The 7,029-nt window shown below is 35.1% G+C and overlaps 1 protein-coding gene across 6 annotated transcripts in view; it reads left to right on the forward strand.

The window, feature by feature from the left end:
- The window catches only part of LOC122636283 (cuticle protein 7-like), a 34,049-nt gene that overhangs the window by 15,370 nt on the left and 11,650 nt on the right, over positions 1 to 7,029 (forward strand). The window contains exon 1 of one of the 6 annotated variants that reach the window (XM_043827344.1): positions 438 to 739. The exons of 4 other annotated variants lie outside the window; for them this stretch is intronic. The gene's annotated coding sequence lies outside the window, so the exon portion shown is untranslated. Of the gene's footprint in view, positions 1 to 437; positions 740 to 6,366; positions 6,395 to 7,029 lie in introns of those variants that run through there. One more of the 6 variants, XM_043827345.1, reaches the window with a different exon arrangement.

Below are 7,029 nucleotides of genomic sequence, written 5' to 3' on the forward strand. Positions count from 1 at the left end.
AAATCTGTGAATATCATCTTTACACGTAACAGTTCTACCCTTTATTTTCTCTCTCTCTCTCTCTCTCTCTTTCTCTCTTGAACAAGCATCGTTGCAAGAGTTATTGAGAAGAAAACTGACAAAGAGGAATGAGATTTAAATGAAGCTCGAATATATCAGTCTATGAAGTACAATTCTTCGGATTGTTGAATTGATAAACGTTAGAGTCTTTGGGAATAAAATTTGTTGAAAGATCAAAGAAACTTTCAATGATCGAGCTCTCTCGGTTTAAAAGAAAAAAGAAAGTGAAGGGAAAAAAAAAAGAAAAAGAAAAATTAAAGTCCAATGAAAATATCCATCGATATTATCGCCTTTTATTATGGAAATTGTAGAAATTGAAAGAGAAAAAAAGAAAGAAAGAAAGAAAGAAAGAAAGAAAGAAAGAAAGAAGGAAAGGAAGAAAGAAAGAAAAAGGATAATATAATTAATCGAATCGAAACGATGAGAAGGAATAATAAAAACGTAAGAACGAAACGAGGAGGGTGGATAAAATCGATAAAACGTAGAACCATTGATGGAAATCGTTTTCACTGATATATAACGGAACGACGACGTGTGACGCGGTTGGTCTGTTTACATTGGAAGATATATGCAAATTTCGTATGTACTATTTACACGAGCCAGAACGCTTGCACCCGCGAGCCGATGGAGATTAACCTTTATATGCATTCCCGATGAATACAAACGAAATGCAGCCGGAGTAAATATTAGTTTATAGCTTTGCTTTTGTTTCACATAGCGTGTTTAAGAGAGACGCAAAGTAAAACCTCCTGCAATCTTTTGCGTGTGTGTGTGTGTGTGTTGTGTAAGGTATCTAAGAGTGCGAACTTTCTTTCTATACGACGAATTCTCTCCATCGTTTTCTTTCGGTACGGTAAACAAGAGTAAAGAAAACGTTCGAGTACGATTTAAAGTCGAGTGACTGGCTCCTGCTTAGGTTTACTCACGATTTCTTCCGGCGTTTATATTCAATTCACATGTAACGTTTAACATTGATTTATGAATAGGATCTACGGAAATTTATTTGATAATTAGTTTGAAAGAAATACAACACGGGTATCGATAATACGTTGCTTTTGCAGTTTATTACTACGTTATGTTGAATAACTCAAAAGATTTATGAAGAAGGTTTAATTATAATCGAGATAATGTCATTTTTTCTTTTTCTCTTATTGAATCATTTCGATAAATCACAAATTATTTTTATACGAATGAACGAAATAAAGTAATCGTAAAAATAATATCATCGGTATAATAAATCGATCGAGATTTTCTTCCACCCTTCCTTCCATTTCTCCTTTCCTTTATCCTTATGGCATCGTTTTAAGCTCACCTTATGCAAATTTAGCATAGACTTACTCTCCGTTTCAAAACGAGCATCCCTTTTTGGAAATTCACCCTCGAAGGTTGCCACGTACGAATACTCGCTTACGATTCTTCTTCGTAAGCCTCACTCGTTTTCTTCGTTCATCGTTTTCGGACGAAGGATGCGAGTCGACTTTTTTTTCGAAAGAGAGAGAGAGAAGGAAATAAAAAATCAAAGACAGAGAGAGAGAGAGAGGAAGAGAAATAAGAGATAAAAAGAAAGAGAGAAAGACATACACACACACACACACACACAGATATAAAAATAGGGTTAAAGACAGAGAAAAACAGAGAAAGAGAGAGAGAGAGAGAGAGAGAGAGAGAGAGAGAGAGAGAGAGAGAGAGAGAGAGATGAAAAAGAGACAGACAATGTAACAGAATGAGAGAGAGAGAGAGAGAAAGAAAGAGAGAAATAATCGGTAACAATCTTCTTTCTGCTTCGCTCAGTGAAGCCCGAGAAGCCTCTTAAGGAGAGCACAGGAAGAAGCTGTGCTCACTCTTTTTTTGCTCAATTTATTTTCCATGCCGAGGAATCAAATTACAAGAAACTCTCTACGTCCTACCTCGACGAATAGTACTAGGGAAATACTTTCTATATATCGTATTCTTTTCGTTACTGTCACCGTGTCCTCGGTTTTACGGTGTTTCCCTCCGTAAGAAAAACCCCCAAAGGGATACATCGAACTTGCTACTTCGTGGAACGTTACATTTGTCGAGTTACGTATAACGATATAGTTTTTAATCCTGACATTGAGAAAAGAATTCATGAAAAATTATCGTTTTTATGTTTAGTTTACTAAAAAGTCTTTTTATAATATAAAGGAGAACGCGGTATGGTGAAATTTCATTCCAAGAAAATGTCATGATTAAGTGAAATGCATAAATTTGTCCTAACTGGAATAACGCAATGTTATTTGCTATCATCAGGGAAATATATTTGTTCTCTGGTTTTCGTTTAATATCAAATAATGAGGGAAAAAGTTTTAATTGAAATTATCTTTCGTTCGTTGATTCTTTTTTCTCCTCTTTTCTTTTTTCTCTTGCTTCTTTCTTTCTTTCTTTCTTTCTTTCTTTCTTTCTTCCTTTCATTCATTCTTTCTTTTTTTTTTATTTTTGTAATGAAAAACAAAATAGCTGTTGCTCCATTTCGTATCAATGCGATTTTTCTTATGATTGCGTTTTGGGATTAAAATAATATAAATTATTATCGGTAAACGCAAAAAATTTGTTAAAGCATTTTAAAAACGTCGCGTCGTTATCACATAACGTTAACGATATGTTTCTCATAATTTACACGAAAGATTACGCATATTCGAAAAGGGGGATAACATTGAAGAATTTATTGGGTTGTTAATAATTCATTTATGTCGCGGTATCGATGAAAATCAACGCCGTCGTAGCACGATCGATGATTTCGACCTTGCGAACGACGAACTCCGTTATATCGTGTTTGTAATTCCTAATTTTATTAGCAACATCGAAGCCAAGCTTGCTAACTTTCTCGAGCTGTATTGTACGATAAATTCGTTAACGATTCCATCGAATCGATGAAACTTAATGAAAACTGGCTAACTCGTAGACATTGCACTCGATCGATTTGAAATTGACTACACTAGCGTTACACCTAATTTGTTATTGTCGACATAACAAATACATATGGGATCGTTTGTTTTTTTAAAGAGGAAATGAGCGAAAAAAGAAAAAGAAAAAAAAAAGAAAGAAACGAAAAAAAAAGAAAAAGAAAAAAGAGAGAAAAATTAAAGAAGAGAAAAAAGAAAAGAAAAGAAAAGAAAAGAAAAGAAAGGAATAAAGAAAGAAAGAAAGAAGAAAGGGTGACGCTTGAACTATTGTGACATGGTTGTTTGCGGTGAACGCTCGGAGCGAAATGTCGCGTATGTTACAATTTTTCGCGGTTGCTCCTCCAAAGAGAAAGTATAAACGGTTTGGGTATATAGATAGGTACCTACGTAAAAGGAAATATGCGAACTTATGTACGTGCGAGTATTTGTCAAAGAGTATAGCACGCTTTGATGGGAGTTGGAGAATTCGTGAGATGTCGAGAGGAATAAAATAGAGATGTACCATCCTTCAAGCGTCCCCCCTGGCGAGAAACATATTTACAACGTTCTCACATTTGAATGGATCATAGATACATAAAACAAAATAATGATAAAAGGTGATACCCTTAAAGGTATAGTGTAATATTCGTGTCGTCGTATCTCACATATAAAGATTTTACTGACAAAATATTCTCTACGACGAGACGTAAGTTCTAAACCATCGAGCAAAGTAGATAACATAGGTAAGTTTTACACGTTTATTTGGCAAACGATCGAACTAAACTTTGTTTTCTTACTCTCGGATAAATTTAAGCCGTACTGACAAACGTTTTAAAATTTGATTGCTGATCAAAGATACGATCGTAAGACGATCCGAACGAAGGTTAATTCTCCCTTTTGTTGATGCAGAGCTTCGCGTAAATCCTTACGATACACAAAGATCTAATTAGAATACATTTAATCTCTCGTACATGGGGTTTCTCGTAGACTTAAAGTAGACATGCACGTTCGAGTTGTTAAGTTAATCTAAGAATCTATATATCTGATTTTAGAATCGTATACATTGATTTGGCCGATTTAACTAATGTCAACATTTTCAACATTATATGTTTCACGATAAATCGAATTAAAAAATATTTCTTGATATTAATAAACAACGTCGTTACGCTATTTTAATGTTTCATCAAGAGATATCGAACAAAATTAGAATTTATTAACGAAGATAATATATAGCAATAATCTTATTACCTTTGCGTTTAAAATATTATAAAATTTCGACGTTACTACTTATTTAACGAATCCACCAGTAATAACGAAACACGTAATTTAGTCGTTCGTTACGGTCGATCGAGATTATGGCTATTAGTTTAACTTTCTCGCTATATTCCAATGTCCTATTTCACATGGTAACACCAGACGACAACATTTGTCACTTCACTCGATGAGGTTATTGAAAGTACACCGATATACGCTCGTAGATAACACCATACATCGTGAGAGAACGATTACGATCGATCCTTATATCGTAAATATGTCAGCGAGATATCATTTTGATATGGCCCGTTGTAAGAGATTTATTCGTATGAATATTTCTATAAAAGAAAAAAAAAAAAAAAGAGTTTAATCTCGTATCGCAATATTTCCAACGATTGAAGAAAAAACAAAACGAAAGGAAAAAAAGGAAAGAGAGAAAAAAAAGAATAAAAGGGAAAAGAAAAAAGAAAAAAACAATTCTTTCGGATCCGAAAGTTCGATACGCGCGCGGACGTTTTTGTTTTTCTTCTTTTTTTATTTATTTATTTATTTATTTATTTATTTATTTATTTATTTATTTATTTTTAATAAAACGATTGTATTCTCTATCTATGAAATCGACATATAACGATATATAACGAAAATCATCTCTCAAAAATAAAATATATATATATATATATATACATACATGTATGTATGTATATATTTTTTTTTATTCGTTTCATCTCGATATCGATATACCTGCATCGAATAAAATCGACGACGAAGTTGCACGGTCATGGCTTCGTAGATACAATCGAGGATCGTTATCAGCATGGCTTGTAACTTGTCTAATTAATGTCTTAGTTCGAATTTGGCGGTGCTTCTCAATCGATGCCACACAGCCGTGTCATGAAGGTAATTCAACGACGAAGTTCGAACAATGGCAGGAAGTGGGAAGATTTAACGAGCACGCACGGATCTGGTACAACTTTATGTAATTGTTAATGCGCCCGAGAAAACAGAGCTTAGAATGAACTTTCATAGTCGTAGTTTCCATTATTCATCGGTTACTTCGTTCACTCGTTAATTTGGAACTTTGGTATATTTAAGCAAGAAGTAAGTCTCTTTTGAAATGGCACGTCAGCTTTATCACTATGCATGATTATCTCCGTCGACTGAAACTTATCGTCGAAGAAAGATATTCAATCTTATTCTAATTCACGAATGGAAAATCTAATAAATTCCGAATGATCCATCGTCATAAAGGAAACGAATGTTATATAAATGAAAGAAAGTAAAGAAACGAACGATACATTTTGTTTTATTTTTCACGGGAAATATACCATTGTTGATAATGATATTTCATTTATTAAATAAAACGGAACAATCGAGTGGAGGAAGAAAAAAGAAGATTTTCGTTCGTTTTAAAAATTACCTACTTGATAAAATATATTCTTACGAATACGTGAGATAATAAAGCCGCAGTTCGCCGGGAACAAATGAAGAAAATAATTATAATACGAAAAGAGTTTATATTTAATTAGCGATGTTAACTTCCTTTTCATCCGGAATAAAAGCTTTTGAATTCTTCTCGCGCAAGATGATTTTATTATTTCTTTTTCTCTTTTTTCTTAAAACAATTTTACGCTAAACGGGACACAAAAGTTTTGAGGTAAACTTAATAAATAAACGGTGAACAAAGCTATCAAAGAAAAAATGTGAAAAGGAGAAAGAGAAGAAGAAAAAGAAAGAGAGAGAGAGAGAGAGAGAGAAAAGGAAAAACGTTGTGGGATCGACAAATCGTCGACTTCTGAAGTTGCTTTCAGCACCTATAGCGAAGGGTAGGTTCTCCGACATCCCGTCTAGGAGGAGTCCAGGAAGCTCGTTTGAAAGAAAACCGGAGGGCCATTAAACGTTGCAAAAGAAGGGTTGGGTACACGTGAGAAGGGCTGACAAGGATAAAGGCGTCGTTCTCTTTTCAGCTCGTATTAGACTTGGCTTTCTCTTGATGCGTGTCTTTCTCTTTTCTTTCTTCTCTCTCTCTCTCTCTCTTTCTCTCTTTCTATCTTTTTTTCTGCACTCTCAACCGAGTGGATGCAGAACTTTTGGATGAGGAGAGTTTCAAGAGGAAGCTCGACTGGTTCGCATGGACGCGTGCGAGGACATTGTCAGTGACAATGAGAGAAGAACCAAGGGTGAGTATCAATTACGTAACACCCGTTAGAGTTTTCCGGAAATTCGGGTAGTAAGTCAAGCCCGAGAGGACACTGGGAACTATGGAAGGTGAACAATGCTCGTTGCTCGTACCACGACCACTTTTGCATTTGCATATGAATTGGAGGAGTAGTCCACCCCCTTTCTCTGAAGGTGGTGGTGGTGGTGATAGCGATGGTGATAGTGGTGATGATAGTAGTAGTGTTGATAACGACGACGATGGTGGTTGCCATACTTCCTTTACCTATACCTATCGTTGTGTCGTTCCTACTTAATATAACACGAGTCTATCCTTCGACACTTTTCTTTCTGAATCTTTCCGCAAATCTTTCGAATACAATGAAATTAAATTAAGGGACGGATCTACTTTAGATTTCAAATCGGAACGGCAGGAACAATTAGAGTTCAGACAAAGAAGTTCCCTTCCAATTTATTAGTTCCTCGCGTGAATTTGATCGTGAAGACTCAGCCGAGTTAGTTGATGCTCTTACCAGTGCAATAACTTTTCTAGAAGACGGGGGAATGGAAGATAAGAAAACGGTGAGGATGAGTCTCTTCTATCCTTTTCATTCTCTCTCTCTCTCTCTCTCTCTCTCTCTCTCTCTCTCTCTCTCTC

This window comes from Vespula pensylvanica, chromosome 21 (assembly GCF_014466175.1).
Source record: "Vespula pensylvanica isolate Volc-1 chromosome 21, ASM1446617v1, whole genome shotgun sequence".
Lineage (NCBI taxonomy): Eukaryota > Metazoa > Arthropoda > Insecta > Hymenoptera > Vespidae > Vespula > Vespula pensylvanica.